This window comes from Episyrphus balteatus, chromosome 1 (assembly GCF_945859705.1).
Source record: "Episyrphus balteatus chromosome 1, idEpiBalt1.1, whole genome shotgun sequence".
NCBI classification, from domain to species: Eukaryota; Metazoa; Arthropoda; class Insecta; order Diptera; family Syrphidae; genus Episyrphus; species Episyrphus balteatus.
The window spans coordinates 46,127,543-46,148,183 of record NC_079134.1 but is presented as its reverse complement, the minus strand read 5'-3'; the positions used below and the strand labels follow the sequence as shown (position 1 = coordinate 46,148,183).

The window sequence follows — 20,641 nt, the reverse complement described above, 5'->3', positions numbered from 1 at the left end:
GATAATAAAAATATGACATTTATATTTACATTATATATTTGATTTTCCTATAAGTATTCCAGCCAATCTAAATAATTCGATATAAATCAGAACTAAAACTTTTGCGAACTCAATTACAGGTACAGGAGTAAAACTAAGTTCAAAGTCAGAATTCCAAAAATGCTTATATGTATTTCTCTTATACACGGGTCGTACTGATGTTAGTTTATTGTAACCACAAGAAATCGGCACGGCAAATTTAATATCCTCAACTTTTGGAAGTAAACAGTGGATCGGAGTTGTCTGTGATCGTTTTTTTTTTTTGGGATGCGTATGGAAAATTTCCTATACGAATGCGATTGGTGACAAGGCCAATTTTTTTCACCGCCTTAGTTATTATGTTATTAATACTTTCCACTATACTCTGTCCAACCGACAAACAGCTGAAACTACGAATCTTACCACCGGATATATGTATTCCGTTAATTATAATCAATATTAATTATTCTAAATGCAAACAATTTTCTTCCCCCTACTGTATCATTGCATTTAATTGAGTGATTTTTCATATCACAGAAATTCCACTCAACTCCAAACTGAGTCCCAAGCAGAGAGGAGCCCTTTTTGTGGGGTGGCATAAGCATGCAAGGCAGAAATGGTACTATAGAGACTCAATGTTGGTTCCTCTGGAGGTCATTACTTCCATCGCAAACACACAGATGGAATCCATCCAATCTAACAATAATACTCATTCCTACGTACTCACAGTGCACAGAGTACTTTTGTGCAAAAACACAAAAATAAATGAAAAAAAAAAGAAAAATTTATAAATTGTAACACAACTTGTGCGCGTCGAACTTATAAGATATTTTGTGTCCAACGTTTCGCTCAGTTCTCGACAATCGCGGCGGTTAGGTGCACCACTATCATTATACTCTTCTCACCACATTTGACGGAATTAATAAAATATTTTGTTCGATAAGAATTTTTTTTCGAACAAAGACGACGACGATTCTTTTCGAATGAATAACGATTGATATGTTCCACGTTCTATTGTGTTCGTTTATAATTTCTTTTTTTTTTTTTTTAATTTAAAATTATTTGTTTTGATTTCAAGACCCAGTCAATAACCAATTCTAACAATGTATCATTTTAACTGACATTTACCAAAGCATTGTCATTTAACTACTTTACTTCTTGCATCAAAAGATTGATTTGTCATAGTGCGTTTCGGCGTAAGAAAAAAATAATTGAAATAATTTAAATAAAGTGTGCTCATGGGCTTTCTTTTTATATTTCGTTTAATTCAATTATAAGTGCAATTGACTCTAATTTAGTAATTTCAAACGAATAAAAATATAATAAACTAGCTGCCTATCAATTTCTTTAGAGGGTCTAAATGTGGATATTTTTTTTCCCCTCATCAAATTGAATTAATCTTTTTTTGAGTCATATAGAAAAATATTGTAAGTAAAACCAAAAATATGTAAATTAATTTTAAAAAACTTCAAACGAGTACACAATTAAGAATCAAATATAAACAAAATGTGTGTATTGAATAGTTTTTGTTTTTTGAATTATAGGTATGTACTTTACACGTTTCTATACAAACAATGATGGGGCGTATTTTGAAATCCTACTTGAAGTTGTTTTTGTTTCATTTTTGTATAAAATAGAGACAAGACAATCAAAAAACAAAATCAATTTTGCGCAATGTCAAGGGAATAAAATATATTTTTGTTGTCTTAATTTAGTTTAATTTCTTTTTGATGACCTTTTTCAGTAAAGTTCAAGATTAGATAAGGTGAATGTTTTGTTTGGGAATTTAAATTTATGCACATCCGGCTAGGTACTAAAAATACAACCCAAATTGTAATAGCGCATTTTTGTTTGGATTTTGACAGGGCTGTCAAGAACACTTAAATAGTATTAAGGGAGTATTTGTAATTTTAGAAGAAGTTGTGTTTTCCCGGGCGCCACTTAACTCATTTTTTTATTCTTTTCGATATCTTAATTAATAGTTCACAGTGATATAAAGATTTTATTGTAAAAGTTTTATTTTTTGTTAACTTATTAAATGACAGCCCTGTTTGTGACGAATTTTTGTTTTGATATTACTAGGCGGGAAAAAAATTGATAATAACACTGGTCAACAAGGTTTTTGCCACAAGAACCAAAATATACTTTTCTAAAGGTTTTTGGGTTGCTGAACTCGAATCCACAATCAGAAAAATTCTATTAGCCTTCGTTCTTGAAATATTACCGTTATAAAATGCAAAAAAAGGTTTTTTTTTATAACTATAATATTTCAAGAACGGAGGCTAATAGAATTTTTCCGATTGCGGATTTGAGTTCAGCAACTCGAAAATCTTCAGAAAAGTATATTTTGGTTCTTGTGGCAAAAATTCTGTGACCAGTGACTTATACTTTAGATTAAGTTTAGTTTCTCTTTGGCTCATTAAATGAAACTTAAGATATCTCGAGCAATAAAAGAGATATCGGGAAAATTGAAACAGTTTTTGAAAGAAGAATATATATTGCTATAATAACCGTTACAAATTTGTTTATTATGAATTACCCCACATAATAACAGAATCTCGAAAACAGCCAAAATGACGTTTTTTAGCATTTCATAACGATATTATTTAAAAAACGGAGGCCAATCAAATTTTTCTGACTTCAGATTCGGATTCAGCACCCCAAAAACTACTAGAAAAGTATATTTTGGTTCTTGTGGCAAAAAAAAAGTTAAATATTGTTGACCAGTGTAATGTGATAACACAATTTAAGTATAATTGCGTAGGTTTTTGATTATCTTTGAAGATAATTTATATAAATGGTATAAATTAACTAAGTTAATTCTTATAATTGAGAGATTAAATTGATTTAAAAGCTCAAAGAATTCTATTTTAAAATGTATTTTTATTGCAAATTATTGCATAAGGCTATACATTATCCGATATCAGTAAAACTGAATATTGTTTAATCTATATTTCTTGGCAATTAGTTCTTTTAAAATTTAAACAATTGATTGAAATAAAAACAAGTAGATTTATATTATGCTATTTGTTACGGGTGTGACACTTTAACTGATGAATTTACAAGTTAATATTTCGAATACGATTTTTTTCTTTTTCAATTTTGCGTTTAGTTTTCTATTATAAAAATTGTTTCAAGATTCAAAGTACATACTAAGATTAACTTAAGAACTAGAGTTGGTTGTTGCACTTCAAAACGTGACGGCTTTATGGGCTCAAACCCCTAACGTAAAGGGTTTCAGAGATAGCTAAAGAGAAGATAGTAGGGCTGCTAACCATTAACATTTTGGCGGGACAGTCTCGATTCACAGCACGTCCTGATTTTGCATCGAAATTCCATTTCTTTACCCGTCTTCGTTGGAAAACTTTGGGGAAGAAATAAAATGTGACTGTTTAATGATTCACTGATGGTGGGTAACAATTTCAAATTATTTCGGTCATATGTAACAGGGGAATTAAAATATTTTGTATATTATAGTCAATAGTATTTATTACATTAATTTTAATTTAAACTGTTAAAAAAACTACGTTTTAGGTGGTTGGCAGCTCATGTGAAAATTGAATGAAAAGTATAAACTCCCAAAACCTCAAATATAAGACCCCATATTAAACTTTATTCTCAAAATCCGTCCGTTTACACTCACAGTGAATTTAACAGTAACCTATTTAAGTGAACTGTGGTCTTTTCTCTCTTTGTTTATATTTTTGTTGAAAACTTTAACTGAGGTGACATATCCTTACTAGGACCATACGTAAACTGTTTTATGTTGTCTTTTTTAAATACATAATAATTCCACTTTTTGTATTACACGCGTATGAATGGAATGTACAATTACTGGTCCAATTTTTGTTTAGAAACCTTAACGGTCTTGAAATGCATAAAACAAATTTGTTTGAAATTTGTGAAATTTCTAAGCACAATAACATTTATAAGTGTTTAAAAATTGAATTGTAAATGACAAAAGATTAGGATTTCTAAAATTTCATCATTTCAGATGAAAATCTTTTAGTCCGAATTTATTCACTTTCCATTATATTCAAAGTCCTCATTTAATATTGATAGACTATCAAATCGCATTCAAAATTTAAAAATTACTTTCTTTTAAAAGGCGACATTAAATTTTATTTAAATAGGGGCTTCCACCAATATATAGTTTTTTAAGCGATTATATGCCACAAATTCGATTTAATTTTATGAATGAAGACTTTTTTATAATTTTGATATTAAGGCTAAGGGGTAGGTAATAACACTTTGTAAGCACGAAATCGAGTGTCATTTTCATCAGCGTATAAAACAAAGGAGAAACATTGTTTTCTTTTGGAGTTTGTTTAGTTTGTTTAAGTATATCAATAGGTAACAGAATAGGCTAATGTGAAATTTTTTAAATGGCGGCGTAGTTCAGGATGATCGCAAACTCATGTGCCCCTATCGGGCGCATCGGAAAAATGGTCATATTTTTAAAACTTATATAAAGGGGTAATAATCAGTAATTTCACCATTTTCATCAGCGTGTAATACAAAGGGGAAACATTATTTTCTTTTGGAGTATGTTAAGTTTGTTTAAGTATATCAATAGGTAACAGAATAGGCTAATGTGAAATTTTTTAAATGGCGGCGTAGTTCAGGATGATCGCAAACTCATGTGCCCCCATCGGGCGAAAAACTAACTCCTACAGTTTTTAACCGATTGGGCTGAAATTTTGTTAAATTAAATTTTTTTTAAATAGGTATTAAAATTTAACGATTTTATGGTCTTTTTTCAACGAATTTTGTTTTTGGAATAAATTAATTTTTTCAAACTAATGCCATTTCTTAAAAAAATCAATATTTCAAAAAAATCCTCCACAAAAAATTTCAGCCCAATCGGTTAAAAACTGTAGGAGTTAGTCGGTCGCCCGATGGGAGCACATGAGTTTGCGATCATCCTGAATTCATCGCCATTTAAAAAATTTCACATCATTAAAAAAATTCACATTAGACTATTGTGTTACCTATAGATATACCTACTTAAACAAACTAAACAAACTCCAAAAGAAAATAATGTTTCCCCTTTGTATTATACGCTGATGAAAATGGTGAAATGATGTGTTATTAATGTAAGTTTTAAAAATATGACCATTTTTCTGATGCATACTCGCAAGAAAAAAGCCCAAAACATTTCAGAAATAAGTCATAAGTTTGGAATCATACGTATGTATGTTTTATAAGGTTACACTGAGGGAAAAAATAAATTGAAGTTGAAACGTCGCGTCGTTGTTTCAAAGATGAACTACTTTCATTTATGTGACTTTAAGATACGAAACCATCAAAAATTAACCTTTTTTCCACGTTGATTTTAAAATGTTCCTCTTCGACGCAAAATCATTCCGAATAATAGTTAAATCAATGTGGTTTTCATTGATTTTACGTTGTTTTATGGTGGCTTTTCCCTCAGTGTAGAGTTTAAATATTGATTCATAAAGAACAAAAAAAAAAAAAACGTAACGTACAGACATGCAAAAGTCAACCAAGACAATGGATGTCGAAGTGTTCGTGTTTCAGTAAATCTATGAATCTTGTTAAATAATAATAATGTCTTAAAACTATTGTAAGCCTAAACTTATGGAAGATTTTCGGAAGAAAATAAATACTCTGGCCAACAAAATTCTTCGTACGATTTACAAATTTCAATATTTCAATTTCCAATATTTTTACATATTATGGTTATTTTTATATGTCTAAAGCACACGTGACAATTTGATTTATAATGTACCTATTCTTTTATTGTGAACTTTTTTTAACTATTACAGTTCGTAACTAAGTGCTCTTTAAAGGATATGAAAAACAGATTTTTTAAATTAAAGTGGACAAGAAAGTCGCTTCCAATGATACCTCAATCGTAAAATTACGATAAGTAGTTCAGAAGCTATAATATGCTAGAACAGATGAACAAACATACCTACATACATATTATACATACTCGTGCGTACTTACCGGTCAAACACAAACCCTCCTTTAGGGTTTGCCATAGTCGGGTAAGAAAAATTGTTAAACTAATTTCAATGATATAATGTTTTGCACGGATACCAATAACCCTCTCCCTCAAATGGTTTTTGTTTCAATTGTTTCCGGGGTATTCTCCAAGGAAATAAATTTGAATTGATTGTTTTTAAAGATATTTTAAAAGTTTCTATTTTATTATTTTTTTTTTTTTTTTTAAGAAAAAAGTTGTACTTTTTGTGGTTTTATGTTCTAAAAAGTCTTGGCCATATATGTATTAAACCACAATCATTTAAATTTTATACATAAGAAATCCCCATCCATCCTCCTAAGAAAAGAATTTTCATCCGAACAATAGAAATATAATTTATTACCAGTAAATATCAGAAAACCACTAATTAACATCTTAAACACATGGTACAGCAAATAAGAAGAAAATCAACAGCTTAACTATGATGTGCTACGAATTTCATTGGAGGCGATAAATTATTATTTATTATAATTGACATCTCACATTGAGTTAAACAATTTAATAGTAAAATGTGACGCGAGTTTATAGCAATTATTATAAGTCATCAAGTGGGTGAATACTTATTAGTGATAGTGACATTCATAATGTAACATTAGCCTTTACGATCTTTGTTTTGAGAGAAAAACTGTTGTCAATGCAATTAGCTCCCAATTATAAATTTACCGTGATTCGTTTTTCTTGTTTGGAGGAATTCTAATTGTTTTCAATGAATTAATGCCAAAGATTCCAACAAACGAAATCCATTTATATTTTTCGACCGTTAGATGTAAAGGGTGTTTTTTTTTTTTAACTTCAGATAGTTATTCATGTCAATATAAAGATATGGTTTCAAGCCGTTCGATAAGCCGTTTAATCCCCGAATCGTAAAATTCTTCGAACGAAATAGTTAAGAAGATTTTTTTTTAAATATTGTTTAAAATTTTTTCCAAAAAATACTTGAGCCAAATTTGAGAATAATTATTATAAAAAAAAAACACTTTTTTTGTGTAATTTTCTTATGTATATTAGGTAGTCCTTTTTATTTTTATTTTCAAGTTTTATTCAAACTTTTTTACTCATTTTATTGATCTCTTTGTAATTTAAGACACAAGAAAATTATAAATGAATTATTTATTATTTTTCACAAATTTTAGTTTTCGGTTATGGATATATTGCCTACACCAGGAACGAACACTGTATAGGCATGTGCAAGATCCTTAAAAGAAAAGAAAAATACAAAATGATAAATATGTAGTTGACAAAATAAAAATAGTTTTTCTTACTGTAAGGAATAGAAAGGTGAAAACTGTTACAACTACGGCAGAAATTAAGAACTTATCCATTTTGTTAAGTTGAAAAGAAAAGTGAGCACTGAATAAGAACTTTTAAAATTCTTTATTAAATAGTACAATTTTGTTAAGATAGAATATTAATTAAAATATTTATAAACAAAATTAATTATTTTTCAAGTTTTTAATTATTTTATTAATTTATTAAATAAGTATAATTTTACTTTGATGCAATTAAGATAAAATAGAATTTACTTTCATAAAAGGTAGTTTTAATATTTTCAAAAACATCCGTCACTCCAAATTATTGGAATTTTTCTGGATGAATGAAACTCTTACCTACATACGTATGTATATTTTTTATATCCACCTACCCTTAATCCGAGATTTAGCTAAGTAGATTAAGAACAAATCTCGAGACCTATTGTAAATCTACTTCGGTAGGTAATTAATATTCTGTCTGTCAGTCTGTCTATCTGTATATGAAGCTACAGCCTAAACGGATGGACCGATTGATGTCAAACGTTATTAATTTTTTGGACCAAAAATAACTGTACTTACCATATACCGATTTTAGTAAAGTTGAAATTGCTCGAAAACGGCTCCAACGATTTTGTTTAAAAAATTTAAATGTAAGTTTTTTTTTGTTTGAAAATCATTATTAACGGTACCTGCCATAGAACGGTTGTTTTTAAATCCAATTTACTCCGAAACTGCTAATTCGATTGCAACGAAACTTTTTGTAAAGAACCATTTATTTAATTTTAATATAAGCCAAAAATAAAATTTCGAAAAAAAATAGTTTTTGGATTTTTAAAAAAAATTTGAAATTTTTTTTTTGAAAAATCAAATTTTCGAAAACGGGTATTGAATTTTTTTGAAATTTTGTTTCTAGATGTTGATTAGTGATTTCTACAAAATGGCATACCAGTTTTATTCCAAAAAAATATTTATAAAAAATTAGATTTTTACTTGCGATATAGGTACTATAGGGCAAGTTTAGAATTCGTAAAAAAAATCGAACTCGAGATAACAATTTAACATGACATTACGATGATGGAGAATGCCAAAAAAGTGGGTCGGGCAATTCTGTCTGTCTGTCTGTCTGTCTGTCTGTCTGTCTGTCTCTATCTGGAGCTGCAGCCTAAACGAGTGAAGTGATTTTCTTCAAACTTGGTAGTTAGCAGTTTTTGGTGATTCCCTAGAGGGGAAATTGAAATTTTTTTTTATGACCAAAACTAACGGTACCTGCCATATAACGGAAATAGAAAAGTTAATTTTTTTCAAAAACGGCTCTAACGATTTTGATTAAAATTTTTGTGTGTAGTACAACACATAAGAGCCAACTTTTTAAATAAAAAAAATATTTTTTGTACCGTTATTAACGGTACCTGTCATAGAACGGTTTTTTTCGTTTCTGAATATCTCGTACAACATTAACCCGATTTAAATGAAAATTTTTATACAAAAGTGTGTAAGTAAAGATAGTATTAAAATTTTAGAAAATTTTCAAAAAACGCATTTTTGGTTTTTTAAAAAATATTTCAAAATTTTTTTTTGAAAAATCAATTTTTTGAAAACGGATTAATGAAAAATTTTGAAATTTAGTTTTAATGTGTAAATTAATTATTTCTTCAAAATGGCATCCCAACTTTTTTTTTGAAAAATGTTAAAAAATTTTTATATATAAAAAACTATTTTTTTAAAAAACGGCTCCTACAATTTTCGAAAATTTTTTTCTAAAAATACCTTTTTATACAAGAAATAAAATGGCATATTTGTTTTTTTTTTAAGATAATTTAAAACGGAGTTTAATTAATTATAAAAACAGATTTAATTTTTTTATACTACTTATGAAATTTCTTCAAAATATCAAATTTTTAATTTCTTGAATAAAAAGCTTTAACATTATAGTTACTTTAAGCATAAGAGCAAGTACGTGCGACCCCAGTCGTGCAATTTATTTAAAAACGATTTTGAAAAATTTTTTTCTAAAAATGCATCTTAATATATCAATCAAAACTCCATACTTGTTTTGGAAGGCAATTTGATTTCAGATTTTGTTTTATTTTTTTTTTTAAACGAATTTTATGTTTTTTTATTTATGTATTTTTTTTTGTACCTATATTTTTGCCGCCGGGTACAAAGGCGTTAAGTCATAAATCATAGTTTGACAGAAAATGCGATTGAAGCTGAATCGATGAATTTTTTAGCATTGATTCTCTTATTTTTATAGGAAAGAGTATCTCTTAATTTATGTTTTTGATACAAACAAAAAGAAAAAAAAGAGCTTATTCTTATTTTATCAAAACCCGAAAAGTGCAATTTTATGATATAGTACCTTCATTTCCCAAATTTCTATATAAACAGTCTCAAAAATTTAAGCAACTTGAACTTTAAGATCAAGTTTGTGCGACCCAGTCGTGCATTTTATTTTTTGTGGATCAAAAGGATCAAAAAATATATAATATTCTCTTAAATACTTTTATTTTAAAACAAAACATTTAAATAATGACCGTAGGTTAATATTTTTAAATAACTATAATTACCTCTCTAAATTATTGTCAACAAATTAAAATTGAACCATTTTATTTGCCATAGATCACTTTAAAAAATGATTCATAAGTGTCATTTTGGTTTTTTTATTCAATAGGTAGTGTTTTATTATAGACGTTATTTTATGGTTTATTAAACCACAAATTAATTTCACTACTTAATTGAAGAATTTCAGATGATATCGTTTAGGTTTATCATCGTCATTGCATCGAAATGGGAAAAAATTTTAGCTGAGCAATTTTGTTATTACCATTATTTCTATTTTCATGATCTCAGGATTATAAATTGTTTTTAAATTACTGCTAATACTAAGCAGTTTTAATACAAAACATATCAAATATGTATATAAAAAATTCATTCATTTGACTTAACTTTGACTTTTGAGATTTAGGATAATAAATCGAAAAAATGTTGTTTGACCAATACCAAGAAAATAAGTTGAGTTGAATTAACTGCAGTAGAGTTGCTAGTAGCCGGTCCCTTAAGGAATTTTTCTCCACCAGAAACGTCAAATATCAAAGATAGAGTTGCTAGTAGCCGGCCCCTTAAGGAATTTTTCTAAACCAGAAACGTCAAATATCAAAATCAAATATCAACATTTTCGAATAATTTTTGAAGTAAAATTTACTTTATTTATTTCTTTTTCGGAATAAGAAATAATTTATTTAAGTTTTTGTAAAAAAAAAGGTCGGGGGGGGGGGGTTCGTGGGGGTCATGACCCCCCCCCCCCCAAGACCTCAGATGAAAAACAGAAAATTATAAGGCAAATAGGTAGAAACGAGCTTTTAAACCATAAGAAGGGTTTCTTTATTGTTATGACTATGGTTTAGGAAAAGATTCATGGGCATATTAGCAAGAAGTCGTTTTTAGTTGTAAATATAATAAGGCCATGAAAAAATTTTTTCTGTTTTCTTACACATTTTTTTAATGAAAACTTTTAAAGCCTGAAAAATCATATAATTTTCCATGATATAATAACTATTACACGATTACATGTATCTCGATCCACGAACGCTCTATCATAACTACAAAATCGCAATAACTTAATTTGATATTTTGGTTTAAGAAGATATACGCTTTTCTTTGTAACAAACCTGTGTGGAGGAAATTTATTTCATCCTAACCATACCTATGTATTTTATTAATTCGTACATTTTTTTTTCTTTTTAAAGATAACTTTTGCTTTCAGAGATCACATTTCTTAAAATGCGTATTAAACTTATAATTATACTATTTTTACTCGGTACTTTTTTATAGAAAAAAATATTTATGGTTTGATTTTTCCGCAAAAAAATAATGATGCTGAAAACATCGCTCTTGGAAACATCGATATAATCGAAACTTCAAAGTTTTTTTTTTTAATGAAGGGCACCAGGCGAGTTCTACTCAAAACACAAAAGAAACACATTTCTGAATTATTTTCGTACTTTTAGTACAGTTGAACCATAAATTAAGGTACCTTCCACGTAAGAATTTTGTAAAAATATAGGTAATTTTCTCCAAACCGGTCCCTGCGATTTTGATAAAAACATTCAACTGCAATCGCAATGTAAAATGTTGTATGGTCAACGTTGATTCAATTTTGAAAAAAAAAAAAAAAAATACATTTGAACGAAAAATCATTCCGAAAAATAGATAAATCAAAGTGGTTTCTGTTTATTTTAACTAGGTTCAAGATTCACACAGTGTAGAACGGTTATAAACTTCTAAATTTGTTTAAAATGACAACCTCAATAATTTCAACAGGTTTAAAAAAAAAAGCTTTAATTAGTTAAAAATTAAATATAGAAAAATTAATTTATTGGATTAAGAAAAATATAAATTTTTCCTTATTACGTGAACTTTCTTTATTTAATGAATGTTATCTTTATCTTCTTCGTTGGCTACAGGTCGTATTTTGATTTTACTTTTTCTTTTCTGTCGACGTTTCGATTGTGCTTACAATCTTCCTCAGGACGCTAAGAAAAAATGATCTAAAAATTGCTTATACAGGGTGTCCCAAAAGTTAACGTCGAAACGAAAACGGTAGATAGGGTAGGTGGTGACAGTTATCAGAAAAATAATAAAAAAAATCGCAGCCATATATTTTGGGCGTTATGGGCATTTGAAAAAAAGTCGAAAAAATGGTCACCCTGTGACGGTTTTTCATGTGCCGTGAATTCAAATCTTAATTTTTCTCATTTTTTTCTTTTGTTACGGAACCTTGAATAACCCTGCTATCAAATGCATTAAAACATTTTAACTCAGCTGCATCAGTTTTAAAGAAAATATTACTTTTTTACCCAACTTAGTACTAAAAAATTTTACATGACTCTAATTCAATGAGCCGTAGTGTAAAAAAATGCACTACGATGTTTCGGCAAGTTGCCTTAAAAGTTGGTGTGTTCAATTCTCTTGTCAAAATGGTATAACATTGTTGGGAATATTTCATAAATAACCGAGATAAATTTTGTTTTCTTAAGAAATCCGACTTTTTTTTAGGTAATTTTTCCATATTATTTAAGTTTTTGTATTCTGAAAGGTTCTGAAAGGGTACAAAACTTGAATAATATGGAAAAATTACCTCATTAATTAATGAGAAAAATTAAGATTTGAAGTCACGGCACATGAAAAACCGTCACAGGGTGACCATTTTATCGACTTTTTTTCAAATGCCCATAACTCCCAAAATATATGGCTGCGATTTTTTGAAGTTTTACTTCTTTTCCGGCGGTGGACTGTGAAAATTTACTTTTTGACAAGAACTGTCAAAAGGATTAGCAAGTAGCGCCACCTAGCTCTATTACAAGTACCAATCTTAAATAACTTAGCAGCTACATGGGCATAATTATTGCGCACATTATAATAATTAATGTTCACACGGTAGAAAGTGAATTTCTGGCCAAAAGTCCAGTATACAAATCGCGCTTTACTAAATTTTATCTCTACAATTGTAAATCGGAAATGCAAACAATTTAAAGATGATAATTTCGTTCAATTTTCTCAATTATATTTAACAATTAGATATTTCTTTATTTTTTAAATGAATTCAAAATTTGTTTAAGTTTGTGCTATTTGGTGTGCTTTTTTGTTTTTCTATATAGAGTTTTGCTCAAAAAAACGAAATCGAGACATTTGAAATCAAGACAATTTACGCATTAAAAACAACAACAACAACAACAACTTTAATTGTATAAATATTTGAAAAATCCAGATCATTATCCAGATTTTACTATTATCTCGATGAAAACAGTAGTGCCAAGATACTTTATTTTTTGTTACACAATACCCAACTAAAATTTAATTTCAGCTTCGGTTAAGATATTACAAAAGCTACATTTCAGCTTCTTTTAAACTTTAGTAAGGTTGTTGGGCATGGAAAAAGGAGAACGTTATACAAGTTTGAAACTCTTTAAGAAGTTTAAATGAAGCTTTACCGAAGCTGTGAGATTTGACAGATAGCTTCGGAAGAACTTGTATAGCTCTTTAATACATGTCTTATCGAAATTAAAAAAAAAAAACAACTACAAAAACAAAAAAGAATTCTTTTTTACTTTCGGCCATCCTAGTATATTCATTAATGAAATCAAAAACTTAATCAGTTCAAATATCAGAAATGTCAAAAAAAAATGTCTGAGCTAAGTTATTCAATGTCAAAACCAAAAAGTGTCCGAGCTAGATTATTCAATATCAAAACCAAAAATCAATTACTAAACTTGGTAATTTCTGTAAAGCTTGTATAAATTCATTAAGCAGGCTTTTCCGACAACAATTTTTTTTTTCGTTTAAGTTTCTTTAACAGTATTTAAACAACTTATTAGAAGTTGTTAAACAAGTTCGAACTTCTATAAGAAATTAAATTCTGAAGCAAGCTCAATACAAGCTGTATAAAAAGTAGTATTAGTAGTAGAGATCTCAATTTATAGAAGCTGTTGTGCTAGTTGGGCCTAGCTCCTCAGATAAACTTTATAAAAATAAATTAATACTTAAATAAAAATCAACATAAATGCAACACAATTTAATTTCTTTTTATTTCTCCTCGTTTTATTTCCACTCCTTTTATATCCTCACTCACCTTTTATTTCTCCTCCACTTGCGTTTGTTGATGACAAACTTTACAGTAGTCTTACAGTGTACTTCTTCCCACACTTATAGGATCGAATACCACTTTCGGCTACTGATGAGAAACTTTACAGGAGTATTTCATTGCACTTCTCATAAGTTTAATAGGAGTGAAAAAGGGGGCCTTTTTGATGATAAACAGGGTTATATGAGTCTTTTAGGTGTGAAATTAGTCATGACGAGAAGCTTCTCACCATCGTTATAACATCGAAATAGTTAGTTGGGTGGCCGTCGGATGTGTGTTCCCATTATCAAAATACTATCCGATCAGACCAAATGGCAGCTAGTCTGTCCGGTAAGTTGGTCAATGTGAACCCCCCTATTATGACATTTTTTTCATAAGTTGTCAAAAAAGAAAATGAGTGCGTTCAGCACATCAAAATCTGTGTGTTTGGGTATGTTTGATTTCCTCATTTTCGATTTCGATTATAAGGCCGTGTGTGAATTGGGTTAAATATTTAACCTCTGTTAAATTTTTGACACTATTGAGGTGAATAAAAAAATTTTCAGTTGTATAGCTTATTGTTTAATATTTTTCTCTGCCTCTTTCTACCATGATACTACTCCTTTTCAATAAAAAAAAAACATCTGCGAACAAAATTTAACCTGGTCCCAGAGCCCATTAAATTTTTAACAACTTAACATTTTTATTCACCACAATAGTGTCAAAAATTTAACAGAGGTTAAGTATTTAACCCAATTCAAAAACGGCCTAAATCTTGTTTTGGGGAGATTTAAAGGCTTGGCCACACCGAAGGGTACATGCGGTAGCGGTACGGGTATTTGTATGAAAGAAATTCCACATCTGAACGTTGATGTGTCAGTTTGGAATTTTGTTCATACAAATACCCGTACAGCTACCGCATGTACCCTCCGGTGTGGCCAAGCCTTTATATTTGTATGGTAAATCAAGTGATTTACCCCCCTATTCTGGCAAACCTCACAAGTCACAAAAACCTCACAAGGTGATCATAACTCGATTTTGTAAGAATTTATTTCTCACAAACTTCTTACTAGCAAAAATCCAACTTGTGAGTTGTGACCTCCTTCAGAGCAGATCACAAATTCGAAAGTTTTTGTGACGCGAAAACCTCACAAAATCAAAATCAGCTCACCTTGTGAGGTCCTCATAACTTGTGAGGTTTGCCAGAATAGGGCCATTAGAGGCCGTAGGCAAATCACCCAATTTTTTAAGATTTTTTCGGAAAAATAAATTTTTTAACTCACCACAGCTGTAAACCAAAATCGAAAAAGTGAATACGGTGGCACTACGGTAGGGAAAAATTCCAAGCCGGAACAGTTCCACACGGGAAATTGTATGAAAAAAAAATCCAAACCGGTGATTTACGTCAACGTTCACGTGTGGAAAAATTCCAAGCTGGAACGGCGACGACCGACGTTTACATGAGAAACTTTTCCACACGTGAACTTTGACTTTCTGGTTTGGAATTTTTTCATACAACTACCCGTTCCCGTAGGTACGCATCTCTTTCTGGTGTCGTCATTCCATTACTACTATTTGCCAAAAGAGAAAAGTGCAAATTTACAAAGTCATTTTGTGACAAAATTTTAAACAAAGATGCAAAAAACATAAATTTGGTTTCAAAACCATTTTTATATTTTTCTTTAAACATAAAATGAAAAACAAAATACGCAGAAGTAATTCTTCACGTATGATAACCCTAGACGTTCTTCACGTGTGAACAGGCACAATAATGCACACAAAAATAATGCACATGTAGCTGCTGAGTTATCTACGCTATAGGAAAATGTCATTTTGACTTTTCCAGTAGTGTTTTTTTTTATTTGAATTTTGACATAAGATTCTTGTTTCTTGTAGTTTATTTGAAAGTACACACAAGTTGTTGTTGTTCACTCAAAACCTTCAATATAAATTGATTACATAGGCAGCTTCCCTGCAAGAATGAAAAGCCATACGGGTAATTCCATGAAAAAGTGGACACGAATTTTGAACAAATTATGCAGTCATTTTTACTTTTTTTATTAGAAAATTACTATTTATAAATAGCAACATAAAAATTCAGGGAGTTTAATAATCTTAACTGGTAGACCAGAATGTGTGTCTGTGGCTTGTGTCTTGTGTCGCTGTCAAAGTTAAAAAGTATGAAATTAGTATATTGGTGCCAGAATACGTAGCTGTGGCTGTGGCAAGGAAATTCGCTGTGGTACAAGTCGAGTCGACTTTTACTTCAAGCTACAAGCGGAATGACTTTTGACGTTTCTAATGTGGTTACTCAGTTAAAATTATTTTTTTTTCAAGGCAATTGACATTTTTGTACGCCACATAATTCTGTTCATCTTTTCTACATTTTGAGCGAATTTATTTGACATCTTGTACCACGACGTTTTTCTTTGCTACAAGCGAATTTTCATTCTGTTCAACCAGTAAAGCATTTTTATAGCATAAGCTTGCCAGCAACAGAAGAATTTCACATGAAAATGACGGAAAAACAAGCAAACTGAAAATATGATGAGTCTAATAGTGACGATGACAATATCCCCTGGTGAGTGCTAAAATAAGTTAACATTTAAGCAAGCTTCGTTACACACTATTCGATTAAAACAAAACTTGAGTGAAAATGCATCTTTTTTTTACTTTTGGAACCACAAATCGCAGGTAACATGAGTTACCAAAATAATGTAACGTGAGTTACCTAAATATTTAAAAATTTTTCCTTGAAATATTGAAAAAATGTTTGGTTTTGTCACTAATATTAAAAGCTTGTAATTTTGTATGTATGGAATCTTCATTGAAAACAAATTAAGATACTTAATTTCACATAAAAACTTCATACTGTCGGACCCTTAAAATTCGTGTCCGATTTTTGTAACGTGAGTTACCATCAAACTTTTATTTTTCCCAAGTAAATGTTAAAAATAAAGACAATTTTTTTAGTGAATTATGAAAGTAATAGTTATGCTCCATTCATGGATAGTAATTTCGTATCAATTTACATTAAAATTGAAAAAAAAATTATTTATGTGTTGTGAATGTAACGTGAGTTACCATGGAATTGCCCATACACAAACTTCTTCTAAAATCGAATTAAAATCGATCTCATTGCGTTTTACTTGTCGTAAATAATTCGCGAAGTCTGTTGTACTGAACAAAAAATCGATTCTTTTTTAATCTACATAATTATGTGAAATAAGATGTGAAATTTTTGAAGAGCCTAGTCGGCTTTCTTTAATCAGAATGGTATTGTTTTCTATTGCAATATCATTAGTCCTGAACTTATTAGGTAGGGTAGAGTTGCCTATTTTCGGCCGTCTCCAGTTTCCGGCCACCTTTTGGAAAATCGTTATAGCTAGGGATTTCATAGGGTTTATTCCAAAATTTTGTTCTTATGCTGTTTTCTTATTTGTTAGAACAGCATACGAGGGAAAATTTGGAATAAACGCCTTCGAAATCACTAGTTATAACGATTTTTCGAAAGGTGGCCGGAAACTGGAGACGGCAGAAAATAGGCAACTCTACCCTATGTTATTAGAAATTAATGAATGTTATTAGAAATAAAATTTGTAGTTTTGCAAAAAAAAAAGTGAGAAGTAAAACTTCAGTCGCGTGTACATGTGTACACACACGTTTTTTTTTTATTATTTTTCTGATAACTGTCACCACCTACCCTATCTACCGTTTTCGTTTCGACGTTAACTTTTGGGACACCCTGTATGGTTATTTAAATTTTATACTTATCTTCATCCTAATGGCTTTCTTATAGTTCTGGCTTGATTTCTTATAGGGGAAAGTGGCCTAAAATGGCACCCCAAGGTAAAATGGCTCCCTGGCTAGAAATCGTAGAATCGAAAATAATTAGAAAGTTTTATGAACGCGATTCTTTAGTTTATCTTACAAAACCAACATATACGAAATTTCAGCAACTTCAAGCCATTATTTAAAATTTGACAGGTCAAATTGTCTCTATCCACCTCAAAAAGTACACTCGTTATAATTTTGTGAATTTTTTTTTTGCAAAAAAAAAGTATAAAAAACATTTTATTTTGGAAAAAGAAGTTAATGTATGTACGCATGAAGTATTTCTTATTAATTTACTGAAATAAGTTGGTTTAAAACGATTTTAAATTTTTTGGTGTAAAAATTAAATTGAAAAAACTCAAAATGGGCAAAATGGCCTACCTAGTGCTCGGGTAAAATGGCATACCAATTTCACATGCCATTTTAAATTTTTTTCACATTTTCATTTTTTAAAGTAAAAATAGTTGCTATTTATGAACGATGTACAGAGAGGAAGTCCTGGACTGAGGAAAGCCCTTGATTCCGTCAAAAAACCTGGAAAAAAGCATCCAAAACATTCAAAGTTGCAAAAACTGCAAAACTACGAGACGAGCAACCAACATGAACTGGGTTTTAAATGACTGGATGAAAGATCTGGGGGGATTAAGCACCACTTGTTCCAAGAAAATGAAAAAGGAACCCTTTGACTCAATTTCGCATTTAAAATAACGTATGTTTGGACAGTGTGCCATTTTACCCGGGTAAATTTGATCAGTGAAATTTGTAGACGTCTTGAAAATTAAAAAAATTAAATACTTTTTGGAACTTTTTTAACTCGCTAATAAAAAAAATTTGAGAGTAATATATTAAACTTTGAAAAGTATATACCATTTAAGTTTGAATGCTACTGTTTTTCGAGATACAGGACATTTTCCTTAGGGGGGCCATTTTAGGCCACCTTCCCCTAGTTTGTTTTCGCTGTTGTTTAAATATTTTAAAATTCAATAAAAAATATCTTGAAAAAGACGTTTATACCTAATCATTGAAATTTCAAAATATAAAAACTTTTTTATTTGATAAAAAATTCAAAAATTTTTCTTATCAAATTTAACTTTAAGAATTTAAGGTGACTTTAAAATTCAACATAGAAATTCCTTCTAATAAACTGACTACAAATACTGCTAAGCCCTTCACAATCTGATCTCCTATTAACAGTATTCTCTGTATCTAAAATATGTAGCATTTCTAATACCATTCTTTTACTATAATGCTCTTCTGTTTGTAAAATATCTACATTGTTATAATCTGGTCTATGTCCCTCATCTATACAATGTAAAGCTAGAGCAGTTTTTTGTGAATGTCCGTTATTTATATCTGATCTATGACCGGCTATACGGTTTTTCAATTTTTGCATGGATTTACCTATACATAAACTGATGGGCAATTGTTTGTTCCATCACCTAAACATTTTATTTTATAAACGATATTTGGTTTATCATTTTTAGAAAATTCACCTTTTAAATTTGAAAAAAAGTGAATTTCTTAAAACATTTACTGATTTAAACCCTAAACGAACATTATCTGTGTTTCTAATAAGAGCATCTTGAAGTCAATTCGAAAGATTAGGAATATACAAACAACTTCTGTACGAAAACTGTGTTGTATTTGTAACTAAATTTGGTTGAACCAATGGATTAAAATATTGGTTCAATAATGTTTAAATCATTTATAAATATTAACAATTTACAAACTTCCACCGAGCTTTGACCTGTGAATTTTTTTTTTTTTTTTGCGTTAACATTCACTTAAAATTTTTTTTCATCATCAATAAAAGCTGAGTTTTATTTTTCTCGTGAACCAGATCAGATCATTGTATTTATTTGCGAAACACTAACAAAACAAAATCCTGATTTTATTGTAAGCTATCGTGCGCAGGGCTGCCAGAAATCATGATTTTCATGTTTTTTGAACTAAAATCATGTTTTAATGTTTTCGTGCCCAAAATCATGTTTTTTTTTCAATCCAAGAGAAAAATCTTTATCATCCAACAATTTATAAACCAACAATCTAGGTGAACTGTTATTTTTAATAAGTTATTCAATACCTACATGAAGTATGTATATATGAAATTAACCCTAAAGGCCATATTATTCACTAGTTTCAAAAATACATCTGAATGTAAAATTGTCAAATGTCAAAAATAAATCCAAAATAGTTTTCCCCATTTTAACTATGAAAATAGTTAAAAATAGTTAAAAATGACTTTTTTCTCTGTATGATAGTAGGTATTATGGATTTGGATTTATTTTTGACATTTCAATTTCCTTACATCCAGATGTATTTTTTAAACTAGTGAATAATATGGCCGTAAATGAGAACAAATTATAAACTGATGTATCTATGTTCTCAAGTTTTATTACTGCCATTTTTGTAATTTAAGTTATAACTACAATGGCCACCTTTTGAAAAAAGTGGCAAAATTACAAAAGCAAATAATTTATTTTTTCCTACAAAAGGCAATTTTTAAAGAAAAAAAAACTATAAACTAAATTTTTGAAGCCAATATCTATGATTTCTGCATCATAAAATTAGTTTGAAAATTTTCACTTTAAGACTTTTTGCAAAAAGTACCCTGTGTAGTTATACCTTTGATACTTTATTAATAATAATATTTTCTAAAATGAACTCGAAATAATTTGTTTTATTCCCCCCTAGTCACGATGTGAATGTTCATTTTCTATCAGTTTTTGCTTTTTTTATAAATCATGTTTTTTCAACAGAAATCATGTTTTTTATCATGTTTTTTTAAATTTCAAAATGGCAGCACTTTCGTGCGGCTAAAATCGACTCGCGAAAAGTCGACATTACTTTCCCAATTTTCTTTATTTTCAGTTTTTGATTATAAATTTAAAAAAATACATTAATCCTTCT

General features: G+C 29.4%; 1 protein-coding gene across 1 annotated transcript in view; it reads left to right on the top strand.

The window, feature by feature from the left end:
* The first annotated feature begins 1,155 nt into the window (after nucleotides 1-1,155).
* The window catches only part of LOC129907083 (ATP-binding cassette sub-family G member 1), a 56,515-nt gene continuing 37,029 nt past the window's right edge, over nucleotides 1,156-20,641 (top strand). Inside the window, exon 1 of the mRNA XM_055983169.1 lies at nucleotides 1,156-1,445. The gene's annotated coding sequence lies outside the window, so the exon portion shown is untranslated. The remainder of the gene's footprint in view (nucleotides 1,446-20,641) is intronic.